The sequence below is a fragment of the Aquarana catesbeiana genome, linkage group LG07 (genome assembly GCF_042186555.1).
Source record: "Aquarana catesbeiana isolate 2022-GZ linkage group LG07, ASM4218655v1, whole genome shotgun sequence".
Taxonomy (NCBI): domain Eukaryota; kingdom Metazoa; phylum Chordata; class Amphibia; order Anura; family Ranidae; genus Aquarana; species Aquarana catesbeiana.
The window spans coordinates 333,441,606-333,466,013 of NC_133330.1; the positions used below are offsets into that span (position 1 = coordinate 333,441,606).

General features: G+C 43.0%; 1 protein-coding gene across 8 annotated transcripts in view; it reads left to right on the forward strand.

Moving 5' to 3' along the window:
- Window positions 1-24,408, forward strand: part of DAB1 (DAB adaptor protein 1) — a 946,282-nt gene that overhangs the window by 584,903 nt on the left and 336,971 nt on the right. For 7 of the 8 annotated variants that reach the window (XM_073593874.1, XM_073593871.1, XM_073593875.1 and 4 more), the window contains exon 4: window positions 6,804-6,925. The exons of the other annotated variant lie outside the window; for it this stretch is intronic. The gene's annotated coding sequence lies outside the window, so the exon portion shown is untranslated. The remainder of the gene's footprint in view (window positions 1-6,803; window positions 6,926-24,408) is intronic. 8 annotated transcript variants of the gene reach the window in all.

A 24,408-nucleotide genomic window follows, 5' to 3' on the forward strand; every position in this document is an offset into this window, starting at 1 on the left:
AGGTTAAAGGTTTCATAAAGTAAATAACGATTGATGGGGATTAAATAAGGTTCTTCAGCACTGTTCATTGACAACGCCTCTGCAAAAGGTAAATAAGGAATTTCTGTAAAGAAGTGTCAGGAAGGATCTCGCAGTGCCTTGGCCAAACATAGATTAATGTTGACCTTTGTCTTTCATCCTCCAAGATCGGAGTTCTTCCTCAATCTAGTATCCTGTATCATTTTGTTGACATGCTATAAAGCTGAACTCCAGCAAACAGCTAAACACACATGGAATATATATATGGGTGTTTTTTTTTTTTTTGCTACCAAAGGATTTATAATTTTGTTAATCTAGTTCTGAGATTTGCACAGCTCTGCTACACAGCACAGCTCTTTCTGACAGCACATTAGATCTGGGGCAGTTTTGATCATCTGCCATTCATTTTATGGTCCAGCTCATGTCAATTCAACGTTCCCATGTAGTTCTGAAGACTACATCAAGAGGTTTAGGCTACTCATGCATGTAGTAGGTGAAGTCATTAGAGGATCACCCTTGTTTTCCACCCATTATTACCCCCCATGCACTGAGTGACACCTACCAAACATTGTTTATAAACATTGATCAGATGGGAGATAAAGAGATACAAAGTAACATTGTTTATAAACATAGTACAGACAGGAGACAAAGATACAAAGTAACATCGTTTATAAACATTGATCAGACAGGAGATACTTTGCTACAATGTAAAGTATCTCCTGTACAACAGTGTAAATTTGCTGTCCCCTCAAAATAACTCAACACACAGCCATTAATGTCTAAGCCGCTGGCAACAAAAGTGAGTACACCCCTAGGTGAAAATGTCCAAAATGGGCCCAAAGTGTCAATATTTTGAGTGGCCACCATTATTTTCCAGCACTGCCTTAACCCTCTTGGGCATGGAGTTCACCAGAGCTTCACAGGTTGCCACTGAAGTCCTCTTTCACTCCTCCATGATGACATCACGGAGCTGGTGGATGTTAGAGACCTTGCGCTCCTCCACCTTTTGCTTGAGGATGTCCCACAGATGATCAATAGGATTTAGGTCTGGAGACATGCTTGGCCAGTCCATCACCTTTACCCTCAGCTTCTTTAGCAAGGCAGTGGTGGTCTTGGAGGTGTGTTTGGGGTGGTTATCATGTTGGAATATTGCCCTGTGGCCCAGTCTCTGAGGGGAGGGGATCATGCTCTGCTTCAGTATGTCACAGTACATGTTGACATTCATGGTTCCCTCAATGAACTGTAGCTCCCCAGTGCCGGCAGCACTCATGCAGCCCCAGACCATGACATTCTCACCACCATGCTTGACTGTAGGCAAGAGACACTTGTCTTTGTACTCCTCACCTGGTTGCCGCCACACACGCTTGTCACCATCTGAACCAAATAAGTTTATCTTGGTCTCATCAGACCACAGGACATGGTTCCAGTAATCCATGTCCTTAGTCTGCTTGTCTTCAGCAAACTGTTTGCAGGCTTTCTTGTGCATCATCTTTAGAAGATTCAAATATTGAAATTAGGAATTTTCAAATTTAGGAATATTTGAATTCATGAATATTTGGAAAAGTTTGTTAAACGGGTTTTCGTTAATTTGGATATTTCTGAATTAACGAATTTGTCGAAATTTGTTAAAAACAAATTGCACATCACTACTGCAGATTATAGAGGAGGGGAAAATGTTGAACCTGGGTTGGTAATAGTATTGCAAGCTGGAGTTTCCAGTTTTATTACAATTCAAATACAAAGTGTCTGCTTTTAATGCAGTGAGTGTATTCCATACATGAGGGTCTTGTGCATTTAGTTACAATGTTGATGTGAATGGCAGTTTCTTTCTCCTGCTCAGCTCCAGCTTATGATCTGTTTAAGCTATGATATTTAAAATTCACAGTGGCAATGGCTGGGGAGGGGGGGGGGGGGGGGGACTCTCGGATGTCTTGGTCCCGGGCATGGCTTTGTATATAGCGGTAGCTGGCCTCAGGCGCTCACACTTCAGGGAGGGAATTCAGGGGACTGGAAATACCACTCGCTGTGTAGTGCAGAAATGCCGGAAGCTCACCCTCCGGGCGCCATTGTCCACATTGTCCAATCAAGTAGACTTACTGAGCTGTGCTAACAGAATATTGGCTAAAAGGTAATTTTTAGTGCTATTGTAACAAAATAAAAAAAAAAAAGAATAAAGATTTACCATTTGTATGCTGTTCCTGTTACTAGCTCTACAAAAGGATGGATTTTAACTGAGATTTTAACTGAGAAGCCAAGTAGTATCCCAATAAGTTTTTTTTTATTTCCAAAATTTGCACGCATTACTGATGTTTAATGAAGATCTCCATTTATTTTAAAGCTGAACTTTAGGCAGATATAAAATGCAACTTTGTATTAATTAATACATTATTAAATGTATTTTTTTTTAATGCAAGCAGCATAAGTACATGAATTTGACTTGGTGTCAGCCTCTTCCAGTCCTTAGCGGAGCCTAGATTGGGATAGGGAGAAATAGCATAAGTAACTAACCAGTTTTTACGCTGACAGGAGGATGGAGCAGAATGACAGAGAGCACTGTGCTGCTTTTACTTTACTGCCCAGTCACAGACTGGCAGTGGGTCCATACAGTCTGGGTTTAGAGCAAGTGGGTTGAATGATGCTGACCATCATTTGACCCAAGAGGCTAAGGACGTCTTGTGGCAGAAAAGAAGTACTGTGGAGGACAACTCTGGATTTAGGGTGAACGCTGTTCTTTTATTTTATCTTTAAATTGTATATTATTTTTTCAACTATTTTAGGCTGGAGTTCTGGTATGGTCATGTGCAGGAAAGGGTTCTCTTTATAGGGCATGCTTCCCTGCTACTTTGATTGCTGCCTGCGATATGCTGAGTGTACTAAAATTGCAAGCGTTGTGTGGGCCAATGTCTTAGATTATGTAGGGTTAGCAGCCTTCACTCTTCCCCCAAGTGCTTGGGCCTAGTGACTGGCCACTCAAGCATGTGCACTGCGTCTTGTGAGAAATGGTAGAAGGTCACATGATCCCCATACTCATAATTACTGGGTGTTTCCAAAGGTTCCGAGAGATGAATGGAGCAGCAAAAGGTGAGTTTTAGTGGGTGGAGTGGGGGTGACCTAAAAAGATTACCTAGTAGGGTTTGGTTGGGAGTGACTCTGGATCTGAGGGTATTCTTAGGTCGTGATGATGTATTCAGGAGTGACTCTAGATCTAAAAGACTTCTTAAGTCTTGATGATGTGGTCCAGAGTGACTCTGGATCTGAGGGACTTAGGCCTTGATGAGGATGATGTGGTCAGGATTGATTTCCGATCTGCAGGACTCGTTGGGTCTTGAGAATATGGTCCGGAGTGACTCTGGATCTGAGAGATCTCTTAAGTCCTGAAGATGTAGGTGAGAGTGACTTTGGATCTTAGGAACTTCTTAGATCTAGAATATGTGGTTGTGAGTCACTCTGGATCTTAGGAACTGCTTAGGTCTTAAAGATGTGGTTGGGAGTGACTCTGGATTTGAGGGACTTCTTAGGTCTTGATGATGTGAAGAATTATAGGTTAGGTAGTACAGCAGTTAGGCTGCTCCAAAACCAGGGCTACCCTCGCCCCTTTAAAGGGACCTTGGAGTTAAAGTGTAGCAGAAAAAAAAAAGAAAAAAATTAGCAAAAAAAGAATGAATCAATGAGAGAGTTAGGTGCACATGATTGTCTTTTAATATACCTGTAGTATATATATATATATATATATATATATATATATATATATATATATATATATATATATATATATATACACACTATATTGTCAAAAGTTTTGGGAGGCCTGCCTTTACACACACACACACACATGAACTTTAATGGCATCCCAGTCTTAGTCCGTAGAGTTCAATATTGAGTTGGCCCACCCTTTGCAGCTATAACAGCTTCAACTCTTCTGGGAAGGCTGTCCACAAGGTTTAGGAGTGTGTCTATGGGAATGTTTGACCATTCTTCCAGAAGCGCATTTGTGAGGTCAGGCACTGATGTTGGGCGAGAAGGCCTGGCTCGTAGTCTCCACTCTAATTGATCCCAAAGGTGTTCTATTGGGTTGAGGTCCATTTCTTTATGGATCTTGCTTTGTGCACTGGTGTGCAGTCATGTTGGAACAGGAAGGGGTCATCCCCAAACTGTTCCCACAAAGTTGGGAGCATGAAATTGTCCAAAATGTCTTGGTATGCTGACACCTTAAGAGTTCCCTTCACTGGAACTAAGGGGCCAATCCCAACCTCTGAAAAACAACCCCACACCATAATCCCCCCTCCACCAAATGATTTGGATGAGTGCACAAAGCAAGGTCCATAAAGACAAGGATGAGCGAGTTTGGTATGGAGGAACTTGAGTGGCCTGCACTGAGTCCTAATCTCAACCTGATAGAACACCTTTGGGATGAATTAAAGCAGAGACTGCAAGCTAGGCCTTCTCATCCAACATTAATGCCTGACCTCACAAATGTGCTTCTGGAAGACTGGTCAAACATTCCCATAGACACACTCCTAAACCGTGTGGACGGCCTTCCCAGAAGAGTTGAAGCTGTTATAGCTGCAAAGGGTGGGCCAACTCAATATTGAACCCTACGGACTAAGACTGGGATGCCATTAGTGCGTGTAAAGGCAGGCGTCCCAATATATTTTACAACATAGTGTATATCTGTTACCCCTGAAACGTGTTGGCTTTCACCTTCTAATAACAGCAGCAGCAGAGTGTTGTACCACTTTAGGCATCAGCAAATGAAGAAGTTTTGGTGTAGGGTGAGACCATTGATTGGCTAACTAATTATATGGCAGTGCAGTCTTTCAAAGCACGTCTTCATGCTATATCCTTTAGGCAAAATCCAAATTTCTAGTTTATAATAAAAGACAAATCAATGGCACCTAATTGCCTCATCGATTCATCCTTTTTTTTTACACTACTTTTCTTCTACCTATCAAGATAACCTGTCACCCAGGATAGTCCCTAATTAGTAAAGATCCAGATGTTGGTGGTGACCTTTAGGTTCTAGGATGTAGATCTTCTGCAAAACAGACATGTATGGAGCTGGAAGGAAATGTAAGCGCAGGGCATACATGACGGGGTGGAAGGAACTATCAGACTGCAATAGGTTAAAGAGGGGTTGAGACTGTTCAGGGAAAATAAACTGGCCCCTTACCTGATTGGAGGAGTTAAATGCAGGATAGGGAGGAGCTGGATAGTTAGTGAAGGGAGGAAGTAGGAGTCATCAGTTGCAGGTGGAAGTCGGTGGTGGAACGTCCCGCCCTCCCGCCCTTAAGGAGAAGTTTGGAAGTACTTCATGCAAAAGGTTTGGCGATTGGAGTCCTTGACGAAGGTACAAAAATTTAGGTATTTTGATAAAACGGTGGGACCCGTCTCAGGTACGGAGTCCTCCTGGTTTGTCTAGTTCAGTCTAGACTACCAGGTAGTAAGGTGGTAGGGGTCTGTGGTCAGTTAGTAAGTCCCCGAAGCGGTGTTGCGGCTGGGAAAAGAATCTGACCTAGAGGTACCACAGATTCCAAAAGTTTGGATGGTGTCGTCAAGGATCTGCAATCATCAATTCATATAAGGTTTATGTTTTAAATACGTTTGAGTTAATAAAAGGCCAAGTGGCCATTTAAATCCAACACAGTGTCTGTGTCATTACTGGGGGGAAAAAAGGAGAAAGGTGTTGGCAGGTACTTAACTGAGTTGAGGCAGCAAGTTATCTGAACTACCCTAGTCATGACTTTTTACTTTACACCCAGTCAAAAGCTCACATGGGCACCCCGAATTGGATCTTCACATACATAAAACTCTTGCTGGGACCAGTTTGTTGCTAAAACGCTCCATAGCTTTCTATTTGTTTTGTTCTTTTTTTTTTTTTCCTTCTCCAGAAACTTCATATGCAATACAGGTGACCTCATATGAGGCCTCCTATGACCATGAGCCTTGGGACTGTCCCAGAGACCACACCCGGGGACCTCCCAAGACTCTGGGTCTATACCATCCCCTCACACCGGGGGTTGCCCAGGTTATGACTGGGAGGTTATGGTTAAATCCCATCAATTTTTGGATACTTATCGCACTCTTTATGTCTTGCTATCATGCTGGATGGTGGATAAGTACTATGATCCTACTTTTATTTTTTCTGTATTGGAATATATTGTTTTGATAACTCGATATTAATCTGCCTATGTGTTTGGCTGTTCTGTACTTTGTTATTCTTTCAATAAAAACATTGAAATATAAAACGCTCCATAACAGGGAGGGGGTCTCAGAGAAACGCTCATCATCTCACCTCATTTTGCGTTGTGTCTCCCTTTTGCACCTTACCCGAGCAAGAGACGAGAGAGAAACAAACTCCTACATTGTTGTTGTATTTACAATGGGGAACTAAAGGAAACAAAAATCTAAAGCCTTCTGACCAATCTTTCCATTCACAAATGAATGAAAGCCCCCCCCCCCCCCTGGTCACGAAGGGGTTATGGCTCTGCATTCCTTTCTGAGCCCCGCTTTCAGAAAACAGAGAGGAAGGAGCTTGTTGACTAGCTGTTCTCCCCCCCCCCCACCCCCAGTAACATGATGAATAGTTGAAGGCCTGATTGAAAATTCTAATCACAGCTGTTCAGTCCTTTAGCTCAGCAGCCGTGACAGCGGACTCACTCCTGCTCATTGGCGTTGCCTCCATGGTGTCTCCGCTATGCACAAGGCCCTCACCAGCACACAATACATGATGGACTGGCTGCGTGGACCGCTCTCTGCTCACCACCTGCAAACTGCTTGTCTTTCAGGGTTTTCCCGGCGCTGCGTGATATCACCATGAGCCAGAGGAGAAAGTAGTCCCGTACTGGAGCCCTCTGTTCGCTGACACACTCACCTCCCAGGAAAAAAAAAATGCTGCATTATGGGAAATGTAAGTAACTCACCTCCCCTTTTCTTCTTCCTTCACCTTGCAATCAGAGATTAAAAAAAAAAAAAAAAAAAAAAGGCAACACAGCAGAGTTTACTTATGCCTCGTTTCCAGTGAGCGGATCGGTTCGGTACAGTTTGGAAGGGTTAGAATGGTCCGGCCTATTCAGGGGAGCGTTTCCACTGCAAGTCGGACCGCCATACATGGGTTTAGAAAAAATGCCTAGTGTGGCATCACACGTCCGCCAATCAGTGGAATGTATCGTAGCTCCGCCTTAACCGTACCGTACCGTTTTCTGTGGCCCCAAATCTGAAGCAGGACCATGAATGCTGCGGTATGGTTCGGTTGTATGGTCGGCTTTCATAATGGAAACACTGAAAATAGCGTACCATACCGTACCAAACCAACCCGAACCAACCTGAACCGATCTGCTCAGTGGAAACGAGGCATAAATGATAGCAATAAATGTTCTCTGAAGGCATGGGGGGTGTACACCTGGGTCATGTAGGGTTTCTGTAGGAAAGAAAAATTGCCCAGTTTAGGATTTGTAAAAAATAATAAAAAAAAAAAGTTTTGTTCTAATTGGTTGCTTTTGGCTTTCTTGACCAGACCTCTGAGCACAATATGCTTCTAAACCAACCCCCTAAGGTAAGAACCCAACACCAACAAAAAAAATAAGACTTTGTCGGTAACTTTGATAAGCCCATTGATTAGATTCAACCCAGTTTGGGCCAATTGGAATGGTTAAGGGCCCGTTTAGACTGTTGTGTTTTAACACACATGGTCCAACATGCTTAACCACTTGACACCCAGGTCAATTCTAACATTTCTCTCCTACATGTAAAAATCATCTTTTTTTTTTTGCTAGAAAATTACATAGAACCCCCAAACATTATATATGTTTTTTTTTTTTTTTTAGCAAAGACCCTAGAGCAGGGATCTTCAAACTACAGCCCTCCAGCTGTTGCAGAACTACACATCCCATGAGGCATTGTAAAACTCTGACATTCACAGACATGACTTAGCATGATGGGAATTGTAGTTCCTGAACAACTGGAGGGCCGTAGTTTGAAGACCCCTGCCCTAGTTGTTGCAACTTTTTATCTCGCACGGTATTTGCGCAGCAATTTTTCAAAGGCGTTTTTTTTGGGAAAAGAAACAGTTTTGTGCTTAAAAAAAAAAAAAAAACAGTAAAGTTAGCCCAATTTTCACATAATGTGAAAGATGAAGTTACGCCGAGCAAATAGATATCTAACATGTCACGCTTCAAAATTTCCCAGGCTCGTGGAATGGCGCCAAATTTCGGTACCTAAAAATCCCCATAGGCGACGCTTTAAATTTTTTTTACTGGTTACATGTTTTGAGTTGGGGCTAGAATTATTGCTCTCGCTCTAACGTTCGCGGCGATACCTCACATGTGTGGTTTGAACACCATTTTCATATGTGGGCGGGACTTGCGTATGCGTTCGCTTCTACGTGCGAGCACACGGGGACAGTGGCCCTTTTTTTTTTTTTTTTTTTTTTTTTTTTTTTAGTTTGACACTTTTTAAAAAAAACAAACATTTTTTGATCACTTTTATTCCTATTACAAGGGATGTTTACAGCCCTTGTAATAGGAATATGGCATGAATATATATAGAAGCAGCGGGGGGTGGCGGGACGTCCCCTCTCGCCACTCGTAAGAACGATCAAGCGGCGGAACAGCTGCTATGATCATCCTTATGGTGTAGGGAATCGCCGGCTGAAAAAGCCTATTACCTGAATGATGCCTGTAGCTGCACCCATCATTCAGATATACCCGCACAAACTCAAGGAGGTCATATGACGGCCGGCGGGCGGGAATTAGTTAAACTCATTGATCTTGGTTCCCTGCCTATAATAAAGATAGTGTTCATTCCAACCTCAGCATTTTGAAAAACACAACATGCCTGTATTTTCTCTGCGTTCTAGTGCGCTGGGAGGTCCAGAGAAGTCAACAGCAGCACATGCACCATGCATTTTGATGTGTTGGCAATGGGTCTAACAAACCTTGCTCAATGGCTGTTAAGCCTATCCAATCCAAACTCTAAGTTTTGAAAATGCATGTCAAAGCACAAATTAAATGCACCTTGGCCTGCCTAACACTACAAAAAAAAAATGCACATTTCCGCACATACCTGTATATAATTTGCTGACCAAAGCATCTGTTCCGTTAGTCCATCCCTAAAGCTGGGATTTCCAAACTACGGCCCTCCAGCTGTTGCGGAACTACACATCCAATGAGGCATTGTAAAACTCTGACATTCACAGACATGACTGGGCATGATGGGAACAACTGAACAACTGGAGGGCCATAGTTTGGAGACCCCTGCTCTAATGGGTTCCTTTGGAGCCCATTGGCAATCACTTGGGGGACCTGAGTGGGGATCATTCCTAGAATGCAGGTTTTCTGTCGCCTCTGGTCAGCAAGTAAGGAGAATCCTTTGGGGGGGGGGGGTGCAGGGGATTCCCCACCTCCTGTGATGTCACTGCCTTTTTGAGGGGCTATATTTCCTGAATATGGTTATAATTGTATAGGAAATTCTGTATGATAATATCTTGTGCCTTTTGCCTATTTATGTATAAGTAATCCCCACTGGATTTTGCTTAGAGTGTGGCATGCAAATAAGAGACCACTAAGGGGGTCCACAAATTGTAGACCACTAGGGGGTCTGTAGAAACCCTTTTACGAGTTAACTTTATGCTGACCATGCGTATGTCTGTGGGGTCCCCCATGCCTCATCAAGTCCTGGTCTGCATATTAACTAAGCACTGATGCAGGTGAAAACGGTATAAATATAAACTGATTATATTTATTGGTATCAACCCATTTCTACTTGAATTTACTATATTTCTGCTTCTTCCTTCCTTTTTTTCCTTCCTTCCTCCTTCCCTTTTCCTTCATTCCTTCCTCTTTTTCTTCCTTCTCCTTTTTCCTTCCTTTCCCTTTCCTTTTTTCCTTCCTTCCTTTTTTTTTTCCTTCCCCTTTTCCTTCCTTCCTTCTTTCCCCTTTTCCCTCCCTCCTTTTTTCCTTCCTCTTTTCCTCCCCCTTTTCTTTTCTTACTTTTTTTCCTTCCCCTTTACCAGACTTCCTATTTTCGTTCCCCTCTTCCTTCCTTCCTTCCTTCCTTCTTTCTTTCCCCTTTTCCCTCCCTCCTTTTTTCTTCCTCTTTTCCTCCCCTTTTTCTTTCCTTACTTTTTTCCTTCCCCTTTACCCTACTTCCTTTTTTCTTTCCCCTCTTCCTCGTTTCCTTTTTTCCTTCCCTTTTTCCTTCCTTCCTTCCTTCCTTCCTTCCTTCCTTCCTTTCTTCCTTTTGTCCTTCCTTCTTTTTTCCCTTCCCTATTTCCTTTTTTTCTGTCTATCCTTCCTTGGCAATATTGAAACTTTTCATGTAAGAAATACTGCATATGGACACTTTTATATATATATATATATATATATATATATATATATATATATATATAATTTTTTTTTTTTTTTTTACGGTTAAAGAGGTTGTAAACTCTGACAAGGCCTAATGAGCTAGTATGCATACTAGCTCATTATGAAATGCTTAGAACAAAGCTGTTGCAGCGGCTCCCGCACACACCGCTGAGATGGCTGACAATTGCCCCGGAGTTTCTTCCAGGTTCACGGGCTTCGGCGCTGTGATTGGCCGGAACCGCAATGACGTCACTCCCGCGCATGAGCGTGGGGGCCGCTGTTCACGGCACGGGGCTTGGAAAGGAATGGCACCCATGGCCGTTCCTTCAGAGTACATGCACCAGTGGTGTCACTGGCTGCATGTAATGTAAATATCTCCTAAACTGCACACGTTTAGGAGATATTTTCACTACCTATAGGTAACCCTTATTATAGGCTTACCCATAGGTAAATGTCAGCAGAGGGAGTTTACTTCCCCTTTAAGGGATACTTTGTATTTTTATATGCATTCAGTAGATGGGGCTTTCAGTTTCTCCTACATATTTTCCAGTTTCTCCTTAGCTACTTTGTTGTAAAAAAAAGAAAAAAACTTTTTTTTTTTTTTTTTTAGAACTCATTACCTCAACTGAAATTAACACACACGTGTAAATGAATTTAAGTAATAGATCTTTTCTCTTTCTCTTCCTTCTTCTGAGCGGCTCCCTCCAAAATTTCAGTAAGAAAGAGAGAAGCTGAAAGGAAGCAGCTTCTACTCTGTTTTGTCTTTAGAAAATTCGTTATGTAAATATTTTGTTAAAAAAGGACAATATTAAACATAATTCAAAAATTTAAAACAAAACATTTAAATTAAATTATTTTTTAAAGCAATTTTTTTTTTAGTTTTAGATGTTTGTCGTTTTTTAAAAAAATTTTTTTTTTACTGTCTGTGCCCCCCCATTGGGTAGATTTTCCTTGACATAAACAAGAAATAAGAAATCTCTTCAAATGAGTAGGAAACTCCACTTAGATGTTTGTCACCAAAACAGATTTCTCCATTGGAGGATTTACCCTCGGCTCCTATACCGCTAACAACTGTAAAATTTTGGATTTTCTATCAGTTTCTAACTAACCAATTAGGATTACATGCTAGTTTGGTGGCCAATATTATTTCTCCAAAAAACCCCAAAAAACAAACATGTGCTGCACTGCTAAAAGTTTAACGTTTGATCAACATTTCTGTCACTTTCTGTCTCGATGACAATGGATACCAAGACTTATACATGCTTACCAACATTTCAATCCTGTTCAGGCCCACCTAGTGACTGAATGGTCCCACCCAAACCCCACCCAAACCCAATTATGAGGGGGCCACCCTCTTGCAGACCCTTAATGAGTTGAATATTGAATTATTTCAGACATGCAGTAACTTGTGTAAGGATAACACTGTGATCCCGGGACACCGCCCGGGGCACAGTATCATTGGGCTGAGGTCCAAGATGCAAGACTGTCCTGGCAAATCAGGTGGCATCTATGCTAATAGAGAGGACACATAAAGCAATAAAGGCATCCAATAACCCTTATCCAACCCAGGGGTCTCCAAACGTTGTAAAGAAAGGGCCAGTTTACTGTCCTTCAGGCTTTAGGCTCAGGCTTTTAGGGGGGCCAGCCTGTGCCTAGAGGGAGTGAACAATGCCCAATCTTTGGTTTTAGGGGGAGGAATAGTTGGTGTCAGTGGGTGGAATTATGCCCCATTGTTGGTGTTAGTGAAAGAGATAGTGCCCCATCGTTGGTGTCAGTGGAAGGGATAGTGACCCATTTTTGGTGTCAGTGGAAGGAATAGTGCCCCATTGTTGGTGTCAGTGGAAGCAATAGTGCCCCATCATTGGTGTCAGTGTCAGGAATGATGCCCCATTGTTGGTGTCAGTGGCAGGAATAATGCTTCAAGGGCTGGATAATTGTTAACACATTCTCAGCTATTCACCTATATCACATTTTAGTAGTTGACTCTCTTAGAAATAATTTTAAACCCAAATTGTATAAATCTGCGATATGTGAACAAATATAAATAAGAAACTGCAGCATCTCTTTAACACTCTAGGGCATTAAATACAAAAAAATAATAAAAATTACAGCAACAGGATGATTGGGATTATAGCGGTGCCCACAATTAGAAAAGATACATTTTATAAAAATAAAAAGTTTATTCATATAAAGTTTAAAACTAATTTGGGTTAAAAAAATATAGTATTTTATATATCACATTAATGGTCACTGGTGTCCGTATATAGAAAGTGATCAGTGCTTGATATCAGATCCCAACATGTTTCGCCAACATTGACTTCTTCAGGGATTTTCTAAGGACCACCAAGCCAATGTAGGCGAAACATGTTGGGATCTGATATCAAGCACTGATCACTTTCTATATACGGACACCATTGATCATTAATACGGTATGTATCATACTCTGATTTTTATTTGAACCCAAATTTGTTTTAATTTTATTAGAATAAACTTTTTATTTTTTTTAAATGTATCTTTTCTAATTGTGGGCACCGCTATAATCCCAATCATCCTGTTGGTGTCATTTTCAATTCAATAGGTGAGGTGTCGGATATCATATTGTCACCCGTTCTGCTACTCAAGCTAACAAAAAATAATACAAAATAATATTAAAATGATACAAAAAAATGGAAATCAATTTAAAGGTGCGCTGTCCCTTAAAATTACAAGCATCCGTGATTGCTGTAGTTTGTAATTTAAAGGGGCAGTGCACCTTTAAATTGGCTTCCATCTCTTAGAAACAAGTAAGCCAGACGTTTACCGGCTATACCGGGACGTATAGTTCCTCAACGTCTGGAAGGCTGACGGCTGATGGACCCAAAAAAATTACACAAAAATGTTGCAAACATTTCATTCCAGGATAATCTATTTGGCAAACGTCTGTTCTGATTTTGCCACAGAGTCTAGAAGCAATTTTTTAACCTAATAAAATGGAAACATTGGAATTGACAAGCGATACAGTCCATTTAGCTCGCCGAGTCTGCCAATTTCACCTAATTACTTTGATTGCGTGCCGGCGCTTGTTACACAGGAGAACTTTGTGCAGCTTAATCTTTGAAATCTCTGAAAATTTTAAAATTCTCATTATATTCTGTGACTGTGCTTTTGGTAAAAGGGACGGTTATTCTTCCTTAGGTCTGCTTGGGACTTGGGAGGCAGGATGTGGACAGGAAACATCTCTGTCAATTGTAACTTAAAGGTTCTGCCGTGATTTGATCCATGTGACCTGGATCCTCAGCCCGGGCTTGGACCAAGGGGTGGGCAGAAGAAGCGGTTGCCTTGGGCACTTCAGCAGGAGGGGGCGCTTCGGTGATAGTACATAGCTCATGGGGAGGGGCTCCTTGGTCTTTTCACATTCGGTGCTAAAGGACTTTGTACCAGCAATGTTTTTTCAGCAGAGTCTTCAGTCAAGGCAATTGACATCTCCACTGGCATTTTTTGCCTCCAATGATTCATGAAGATCAGAGTCGACACTATTACCTGGCAGAATATTGATTGGGGCTACTCTGTCCAAATTTGCTCAATGTTGGTCAAACACAAAGCCAGCGGGTCGAATCATGCCCTCCAAACCATTTCAAGTGTCCATTACACCTCTCCTGCAGCATCCCCATCATTTCTGCCCCCACCTTGTCTCAGCAGTCATCAACAGAGAGGAGGACAGAACTCTGCCTCCAGATCTTGCGCTTTACCATGCAACCGTGGAGAGGCTCATCTCTGTCCCCACCCACCATTATTACCCTTCTCAGCAGTCGTCAACAAAGAGAAGGACAGAACTCCTCCACCAGATCTTGCGCTTTACCATGCAGCCTTGGAGAGGCTCATCTCTGTCCCCACCCACCATTATTACCCTTCTCAGCAGTTGGCAGCAGAGAGAAGGACAGAACTCCTCCTACAGATCCTGCATCTCTCTGTGCAGCTGCAGCACCCCCTCGCCTCCTCCTTTCCTGGTCTCAGCATTCAGCAGGCTCCAGCAGCTGACTCTAGCCCTCCTCTGGTCTTCCTCCAGACCCTGCACTTTCTGCGTCAGGGCTCCACCCCCAGCTCTTCCTGGAAGCAGCACAACGTAAGGGGGGTGGGGGGGTCTTGACCAACCAATGCTGATGTGGCCCCCAAAAAATTGAGTTGGACACCCCTGAGCTAAACCTATAAACGTCTTTGCTTTTACAGTAGAGCAGACACCATGTGATGCCAAGACTTAACTTTTGATTTACTCTGAATCCCTCCGTAGGCACACAAAATCTTGTGACTTTCTAAAAGTCAGAGCATAGTAATGCCCCAACCCACATGATACAGTGGAATGATTGAGTGACCTAAATACTTTGGAAAGTTTAAGGCGACTCAGCCAGTGTGCTGGACACTTGCTGGGGTAGTCTGGAGGGGCAATGTCCTGGTTTATAGGTTCTAATTTCCCCTACTGGTGGGTTTTAAAGCAGAGTTTGTCAAGGTATGAGGTATTGAGGGGCCTAAATGAGGTCCCTAATGTCATTTGAGGTACATGCTGAATATTCATTATATGTGATGATATAGAACAGGGGTCTCCAAACTTTTGAAACAAAGGGCCTGTTTACTATCCTTCAGACTGGGGGGGGCTGGATTGTGGCCAGTGGGAAGAGGAAAATATCCTGGCATTGGTAACAATTGGTAACACCCCGTAATTTTTGCTGTTGGAAGAAATAGTTCCCCCATCGCTGGTGTCAGTGGGAGAAATGATGCCCCAAGGGCCGGATAAAGGCAAGCAGAGGGTCCCATCTGGCCCCCGAGCCATGGTTTGGAGACCACTAATATAGACTAAAGACGTACTAGGTTTTCAAAATGTTTTACAAATAAATATGTGAAAAGTGTGGGGGGGTAAATTTGTATGGCGCCCCCCGGAGTCAATATTTTGTAGAAGCGCCTTTCACTGCAATTACAGCTGCAAGTCTTTTTGGGGATGTCTCTACCAGCTTTGCACATCTAGAGAGGGACATTTTTGTCCATTCTTCTTTGCAGAATATCTCAAGCTCTGTCAGATTGGATAGAGAGCGTCTGTGAAAAGCAATTTTCAAGTCTTGCCACAGATTCTCAATGTGATTTAGGTCTGGACTGTGACTGGTCCATTCTAACACATGAATATGCTTTGATGTAATCCAGCGGTTCTCAACCCTGTCCTCAAGTACCCCCAACAGGCCATGTTTTGGGAATTTCTCTTAGATAAAATAGCTTGTCCGGAATACCAAACCACTGACTCTGATTTAAAGCACCTGTGCAAGGTAAACGAAAACCTGAAAACATGGCCTGTTGGGGGTACTTGATGACAGGGTTGAGAAGTACTGATCTAAACCATTCCATTGTAGCTCTGGCTGTATGTTTCGGGTCGTTATCCTGCTGGAAGGTGAACCTCCACCCCAGTCTCTTTTGCAGACACTAATGCCCCGTACACACGGTCGGATTTTCTGACGGAAAATGTGTGATAGGACCTTGTTGTCGGAAATTCCGACCGTGTGTGGGCTCCATCACACATTTTCCATCGGATTTTCCGACACACAAAGTTTGAGAGCAGGATATAAAATTTTCCGACAACAAAATCCGTTGTCGGAAATTCCGATCGTGTGTACACAAATCCGACGGACAAAGTGCCACGCATGCTCAGAATAAATAAAGAGATGAAAGCTATTGGCCACTGCCCCGTTTATAGTCCCGACGTACGTGTTTTACGTCACCGCGTTTAGAACGGTCGGATTTTTCCGACAACTTTGTGTGACCGTGTGTATGCAAGACAAGTTTGAGCCAACATCCGTCGGAAAAAATCCTAGGATTTCGTTGTCGGAATGTCCGATCAATGTCCGACCGTGTGTACGGGGCATAAGAGGTTTTCTTCTAAGATTGCCCTGTATTTGGCTCCATCCATCTTCCCATCAACTCTGACCAGCTTCCCTGTCCCTGCTGAAGAAAAGCATCACCACCACATGATGCTGCCACCACCATGTTTCACGGTGGGGATGGTGTGTTCAGGGTGATGTGCAGTGTTAGTTTTCCTCCACACATAGTGTTTTGCTTTCAGGCCAAAAAGTTCAATTTTGATCTCATCTGACCAGAGAACCTTCTTCCACATGTTTGCTGTGTCCTCCACATGGCTTCTCACAAACTACAAACAGGACTTCTTATGGCTTTCTAACAACATTGGCTTCCTTCTTGCCACTCTTCCATAAACACCAGATTTGTGGAGTGTACAAACTTTCGAAACTAAGGGCCTGTTTACTATCCTTCAGACTTTAGACGGGATGGACTATGGCCAGTAGACTTCCTATGGCTTTCTTTCAATAAAGCCAGATTTGTGGAGAGCACGACTAATAGTTGTCCCATGGACAGATTCTCCAGAGTTACCATGGACCTCTTGGCTTCTTCTCTGATTAATACTCTCAGTACCCGGCCTGTCAGTTTAGGTGGACGGCCATGTCTTGGTAGGTTTGCAGTTGTGCCACACATTTTCCATTTTCGGATGATGGATTGAACAGAGCTCCGTGAGATGTTCAAAGCTTGGGAGATTTTTTTATAACCTAACCCTGCTTTATACTTCTCCACAACTTTATCCCTGACCTGTCTGGTGTGTTCCTTGGCCTTCATGATGCTGTTTGTTCACTAAGGTTCTCTAACAAACCTCTGAGGGCTTCACAGAACAGCTGTATTTATACTGAGATTAAATTACACACAAGTGGACTCTATTTACTAGATAGGTGACTTCTGGAGGCAACTGGTTCCACTAGATTTTAGTTAGGGGTATCAGAGTAAAGGGAGGCTGAATACAAATGCAGATACAACCGGTAGACATGTGCGATTCGGTTCGTAACGGATAGATTTTCGTATGAATTTGTTAGTACATTCGGATCAATTCGAACATCCAAATAGCTGAAAGAACCGAAATACGAAAATTACGAAATTACAAATAAGCAAAATAACGAACACGCGAAAATACGAACCTACGACCGAACAAACTTACGGAAATACGAAACTCCGAAACAGTAAAATAAAGAAAATTACATCTGTAATGAATGATTTACATTTCGTATTTTCAATCCTTTGTCTGTTCATAACTTCGTATGTTCGTATTTTCATTCGTGTGTTCGTAATTTCGTTACTTAATATCTTTAGCCAATCAGCTTATCCCTTTTGTGTCACACGGCATTCCTGAATCTTTTTTAGATTCAGTTGAGGAGGAGGCGGAGTCAGGTCTGGTGACGGAGGGAGTGGACTGGAGTAAGTACAGGAGGACTTATTAGAAAAGCAAGCCTAGGATTATTATTCTTTATTTCCTACGAAAGTACGAATCAACGGAAAAAGGCAAATCTCACAAAAGTAACAATTACTAAATTACGAGTAGAAAACTATTATCTAATAAAATGACGAATTTCGAATCAAAGAAACGGAATTACGAATCATTTCGTATCAACGAAAATATATCTGTTGCGAAAATACGAACGAGTCCGAATATGAAACCTCGCGACTTTTACGAAATGACGAATCGTTACAAATCAACGGAAACGTAAAGAAACTAAACTAAACACGTTTTTTTTTCGTTGTGCATATGTCTAACAACCGGCCCTTTGAGGGCAACCACAATGCTGATGCGGCCCGCAAAAAAATTGAGTAATGCCGTGTACACACGAGCGGACTTTTCGACCGGACTGGTCCGATGGACCGAGTCCGGCGGACAATCTGACCGTGTGTGGGCTTCATCGGACCTGCAGCGGACTTTTTCGGTCGAAAATCTGACGGACTTTAGATTTGGAACATGTTTCCAATATTTACGTCGGAACTCCGCCGGACCCAGGTCCTATCGAAGAAGTCTGCTCGTCTGTATGCTAGTCCGACGGACGAAAAACCGACGCTAGGGCAGCTATTGGCTACTGGCTATCAACTTCCTTATTCTAGTCCGGTCGTACGTCATCACGTACGAATCCGTCGGACTTTGGTGTGATCGTGTGTAGGCAAGTCCGTTCGTTCGAAAGTCCATCGGAAGTCCGTCTAAAGTCCGTTGGGAAGACCGCCGGACCTTTGTTGCCGAAAATTCCGCCCGTGTGTACACGGCATTAGATAAAATAGCTGTCCAAAATACCAAACCACTGACTCTGATTTAAAGCACTTGTGCAAGATAAGGGAAATCCTGCAAACATGGCCTGTTGGGGGTACTTGATGACAGGATTGAGAACCACTGATCTAAACCATTCCATTTTAGCTCTGGCTGGATGTTTCGGGTCGTTGTCCTGCTGGAAGGTGAACCTCCGCCCCAGTCTCAAGTCTCTTGGAGACTCCTAATAGGTTTTCTTCTAAGATTGCCCTGTATTTGGCTCCATCCATCTTCCCATCAACTCTGACCAGCTTCCCTGTCCCTGCTGAAGAAAAGCATTCCCAGAACATAATGCTGACACCACCATGTTTCACGGTGGGGACGGTGTGTTCAGGGCGATGTTGTCAGAAACCATGAATCAGACTGAGACAGAAGTACAGTTAAAATCACACTTGTTTAATAATAATAAAAAAAAGGTAAACAGAGCCCATCGGAAGTCCGTCGAAAGTCCGTTGAAGGTCCGTTGGAAAGACTGTCGGACCTTTGTTGCCGAAAAGTCCGCCCGTGTGTACACGGCATTAGACACCCCTGAGCTAAACCTATAAAAAAATGTTGAAAACCATTTCTCATTTTCCTTCCACTTCACAATTATGTGCCACTTTGTGTTGGTCTATCACGTAAAATCCCAATAAAAAACATTTACATTTTTTTGGTTGCAACGTGACAAAATGTGGAAAATTCCAAGGGGTGTGAATACTTTTTCCAGGCACTGTAACTTCAGCTGTCTAAATATAATGAGCTTTTCCCAAAAGGTGACCTATACTTGTCATTTTTTTTTTTTTGGGCTGTATTGCCAAGGTTTGTGACAGGTTGCGTTTGCGTAGAATACGTGGAGAAGCAGAGACCGTACCCCTATCCCCCCCCCCCCTTCCCAGGAAAATCATATTATGCACAGTTATGATAAGAAAACAACGACTCGGATTGTGATCCGTTCTCTATGCATAAATTAATACAGCGGGGACATCGCTGCTATCCTCCAACCTCGATCGCAGCGGAGTGAATGATTAATGTCATAACCAAGCCACAGCTAATTAAAATTTAAAGAACTTTCTGTACGCAAGTAACTCAGAAGGGAGTGAAAGAGATTTAAAAGGAAGGATTGTGGGAGCTCTGCGGGGCGTTCTTTGAAATTGGGAATTAAACGAACTGAAAAAAGGGGCCTTATTCACAATTCAAGAGTAGAAGGAAACTTTTTGTTAGTTTTGGAGGACGTGTGGAAGGGTTTCTTCGAGATTCACCTTAGTCCTGGTCACCATTATCACTGGGAAAAATTGTGACGGGAAATGTAAAATGTTACAGTTGTCACCGAAACAGGAAGAGCGGGGGGGATTTTACAATGGGGACACCAGTCCCTACCTCTCATCTCTGGGAAAGGAAGTCAAGAAAAATCTCCCATGCACAATTTTAATGTGTGACATGTTTGGTATCTATCTATACTCGGTGTAACATCATCTTTTATATTGTACAAAAAAAAAAAGTAAAATGTATTGATTTTTTTTTTGCATTAAAGTAAAAAAAGTGTATTTTTTTTTCCCCAAAAAATTGCGCTTGAAAAACCGCTGTGCAAATACCGTTTGACATAAAAAAAAAAAAATTGCAACACCCACCAATTTATTCTCCAGGGCCTCTGCTTTAACCTCTTGCCGACCAGCCGCTGTCGTTTTACTGCGGCAGGTCGGCACGATCCCACTCGCGGGAGAGGGTTAACAGGTGCGGGAACACCCCCGCTGCACTGCGGGGGGGTGCCGATGCTCGTGGCCGACGGTCGCAATGACTACCGGCCACGAGCGATTGTGGGCACGAGAGACAAAACACAGAAGCGTGTAAACACACAAATCCCTGTTCTGTTCTGAGAGGAGTGACAGATCGTGTGTTCCTATTAGCCAGGAACCACAATCCGTCACTTCCTCTAGTCAGTCCCCTCCCCCTTCAGGTAGAAACACACACTAGGGAACACAGTTAACCCCTTGATCGCCCCCCTAGTGTTAACCCCTTCCCTGCCAGTGACATTTTTACAGTAATCAATGCATTTTTATAGCACTGATCGCTGTATAAATGACAATGGTCCCAAAAATGTGTCAAAAGTGTCCGATAATGTCGCAGTCCCGATGAAAATCGCAGATCGCCGCCATTACTAGTAAAAAAAAAAATTATTAAAAATGCTATAAATCTATCCCCTATTTTGTAGAAGATATAACTTTTGCGCAAACCAATCAATATACGCCTATTGCAAATTTTTTTTTACCCAAAAAATGTAGAAGAATACATATCGGCCTAAACTGAAAAAAATTTGCTTTTTTAAAGAAAAAAATGGGGATATTTATTATAGCAAAAAAGTACAAAATATTGTGTTTTCATACAATTGTCGCTCTTTTTTTGTTTATAGCACAAAAAAAAAAAAAAAAAACGCAGAAAGGAATCTCTATTTGTGGGAAAAAAAGGACGTCAATTTTGTTTGGGTGCAACATCGCACGACCGCACAATCGTCGGTTTAAGCGACGCAGTTCTGAATCGCAAAAAATGGCCCGATCATTCATCAGCCAAACCTTCCGGGGCTGAAGTGGTTAAAAAATATAGAATGTTTGGGGGTTCTAAGTAATTTTCTAGCAACAAATACTGATTGTTACATGTGAACAAAACGTGCCAGAATGGTTAAGAATACATACTTGGATTGAGGTTTTTTTTTTTGGTTTAACCACTTCGGCCCCGGAAGGATTTACCCCCATTCCTGACCAGGCCATTTTTTTGTGATACGGCACTGCGTCGCCTTTGACTGACAATTGCGCGGTCGTGCGACGCTATAAACAAAAGAAATTGATGTCGTTTGTTTCCCACAAATAGAGCTTTCTTTTGGTGGTATTTGATCACCTCTGCGGTTTTAATTTTTTCCGCTATACACAAAAAAACAGTTACAATTTTGAAGAAAAAAAAAATATTTTTTTACTCTTTGCTATAAAAAATATCCAAAAAAAAAAAAAAGTAAAAAAATAAATTTCTTCCTCAGTTTAGACCAATATGTATTCTTCTACATATTTTTGGTAAATCCCAATTAGCGTATATTGATTGGTTTGCGCAAAAGTTATTGCGTCTACAAAATAGGAGATAGATTTATGCCATTTTTATTTTTTCCTAGTAATGGCGGTGATCAGCAATTTTTAGCGGGACTGCGACATTGCGGCGGACAGATCGGACACTTTTGACACTTTTTTGAGACCGCTGACATTTATACAGCGATCAGTGCTTTAAAAATTCACTGATTACTGTATAAAGGACACTGGCAGGGAAGGGGTTAACACTAGGGGGCGATCAAGGGGTTAAATGCTCCCTAGGGAGGTGTTTTCCAACTGTGGGGGGGGGGACGACTGACTGGGAGTAGAGAGAGATCGCTGTTCCTAATCACTAGGACCAGCAGATCTCTCTCTACTCCCCTGACAGAACGGGGATCTGTCTGTTTACACTGGCAGATCCCTGTTCTGCCTCTCTTTGGAACAATAGTGAGTGGCTGATTGGCTCCCCTGCCAGCGAATGGGCACACGCCCAAAGATCGCCGTGTATGCGCCCGACATACAATGATTGGCGATTTGCGCAGGAGAGCCAACCTGGTCTAGTGTCACTTTAATGGCCATTAGATGGAGCTAATGATCATAGAAAATAAATACTTATTTACTATGATCCATGGCACCATCTAGAGGCCATTATGTGGCATTCTCCCAAAGTTTTTATGAATGATAAAGATTCGACCTGGAGAGAGAATAGCCTAATAACATTCGATTTTACCCCATTCACACAGAACGAGTGTCCATATAGATTCACTGGGCGGAAAAGCTTCTTCACATTTTAAGTACACTCTTAAATCACAAAAGAACATGCAATGTTTGAGATATCTTCTTTTGATAATATAGGCAGGTGTGTCTCTTACCAAAGCGGCCATAATACTCGGAGGCTGCTCGCCCCCCCCCCCCCCCCCCCTCGGCATAGGCATGTATTGATCTTGTGCTAACACACTCTGGAGTGGAGTTCCTTGGCTGGATTTATAAGCTGTTATTTCCGCAGCAAAACAGTAATTATTTGCACATTTCTGCTGCCCATCAATTCTCTCCTCAATAGCCGGGATTATTAAAACACTAATACATTCTGTTCTGAAGTGTGTCATTACAAGCAGCTCGCACATTCTGCCGGAGAGCCGGGGAAAGCTTTTTTCATTTTGTTCCTGAGGTTAGTTATAAAAAAAAAATAATAATAAGGTATTTAGTAAAGAAAGTAAACAGCTATTAAGCTGCAGCTGGAGAGGAAAAGAACGGACGCCATGGGGCTGATTCAATAAAGATAATGAATAAGAGCATGGATGGTAGGCTTGCATGGCGGGCTCGTATGGCGGTGCAGATATATGTGATCAATGAACTCATCTCTCGCTCTGTCCAGGGACTACATACCCCACAAGTCTCAGTTCCTCCCAGCAGGCTCTTGTTGTCCCAGGAAGCACAGCAGTTGATATCCCCTTCCTCTGTGTTCTCCTGGTTGTCCCAGGATGTACAACAATTAATATCCCCTTCCTCTGTGTTCTCCTAGTTGTCCCAGGATGCACAGCAGTTGATATCCTATTCCTCTGTGTTAGCCTAGTTGTCCCAGGGTGCACAGCAGTTGATATCCCCTTCCTCTGTGTTCTCCTGGTTGTCCCAGGATGCACAGCAGTTGATATCCTATTCCTCTGTGTTAGCCTAGTTGTCCCAGGGTGCGCAGCAGTTGATATACCCTTCCTCTGTGTTCTCCTAGTTGTCCCAGGGTGCACAGCAGTTGATATCCCCTTCCTCTGTGTTCTCCTGGTTGTCCCAGGATGTACAGCAGTTGCTATCCCCTTCCTCTGTGTTCTCCTAGTTGTCCCAGGATGTACAGCAGTTGATATCCCCTTTCTCTGTGTTCTCCTAGTTGTCCCAGGATGTACAGCAGTTGATATCCCCTTCCTGTGTGCTCTCCTGGTTGACCCAGGATGTACAGCAGTTGATATCCCCTTCCTCTGTGTTGTCCCAGGATGTACAGCAGTTGATATCCCCTGCCTCTGTGTTCTCCTAGTTGTCCCAGGATGCACAGCAGTTGATATCCCCTGCCTCTGTATTCTCCTAGTTGTCCCAGGATGCACAGCAGTTGATATCCCATGCCTCTGTGTTCTCCTAGTTGTCCCAGGATACACAGCAGTTGATATCCCCATCCTCTGTGTTCTCCTGGTGGTGGGTGGGGCTTCCCTCCATCTCTCTGCCTCTCCACAGACGGTACATGTATGTGATGTTTAATGTGTACATTGTAGTTCTAGTCCACCATATGTGCTGCACATCCATGTAATGCCGCCCAGTGCCGGCACAAGGTCCGCTAGCGCCAAACTGCAACTCCCCCCCCAATATGATGTGTGGGCCTCATGTCTCATCTAAACACCCCCTTCCAAACAAATCCAGCACTAATCTGCACGCTCATCCCTCAAGCATAAATTCCACCTGCAAGCCAAAAATTCTCCCCAAACAAAAATGCAAAAAGTCTCCCTCCCTCAAATTCGTCCTCCCCGCACCAACCTTTGCCCCTCCACCTCCCTTCCTGGTTCAAATTCCCTTCATCCCCCCTTTAAGCACAAGTCCCCCCCCCCCAAAAAAAAACCCTACAAGCACAAATCTCCCCACTAGAATAAATTATGCCCCCCAGCACAAATCCCCCCCCCCATCCCTTCTCCCAGATTCCCACTTCCTCCAGAAAAAAGTTAACCCACATATTTCTTTCCCTCCCCCTCCTCAAATCACACCTCCTAGTCCCTTCATCACCCTTCCTGAATTCCCCCTACTAGAACAAATTCTTTCCTACCTGCTAGCACAAATCCTCTCCCCCGCCAGAAACCCTCTCCCAGCACAAATCCCTCTC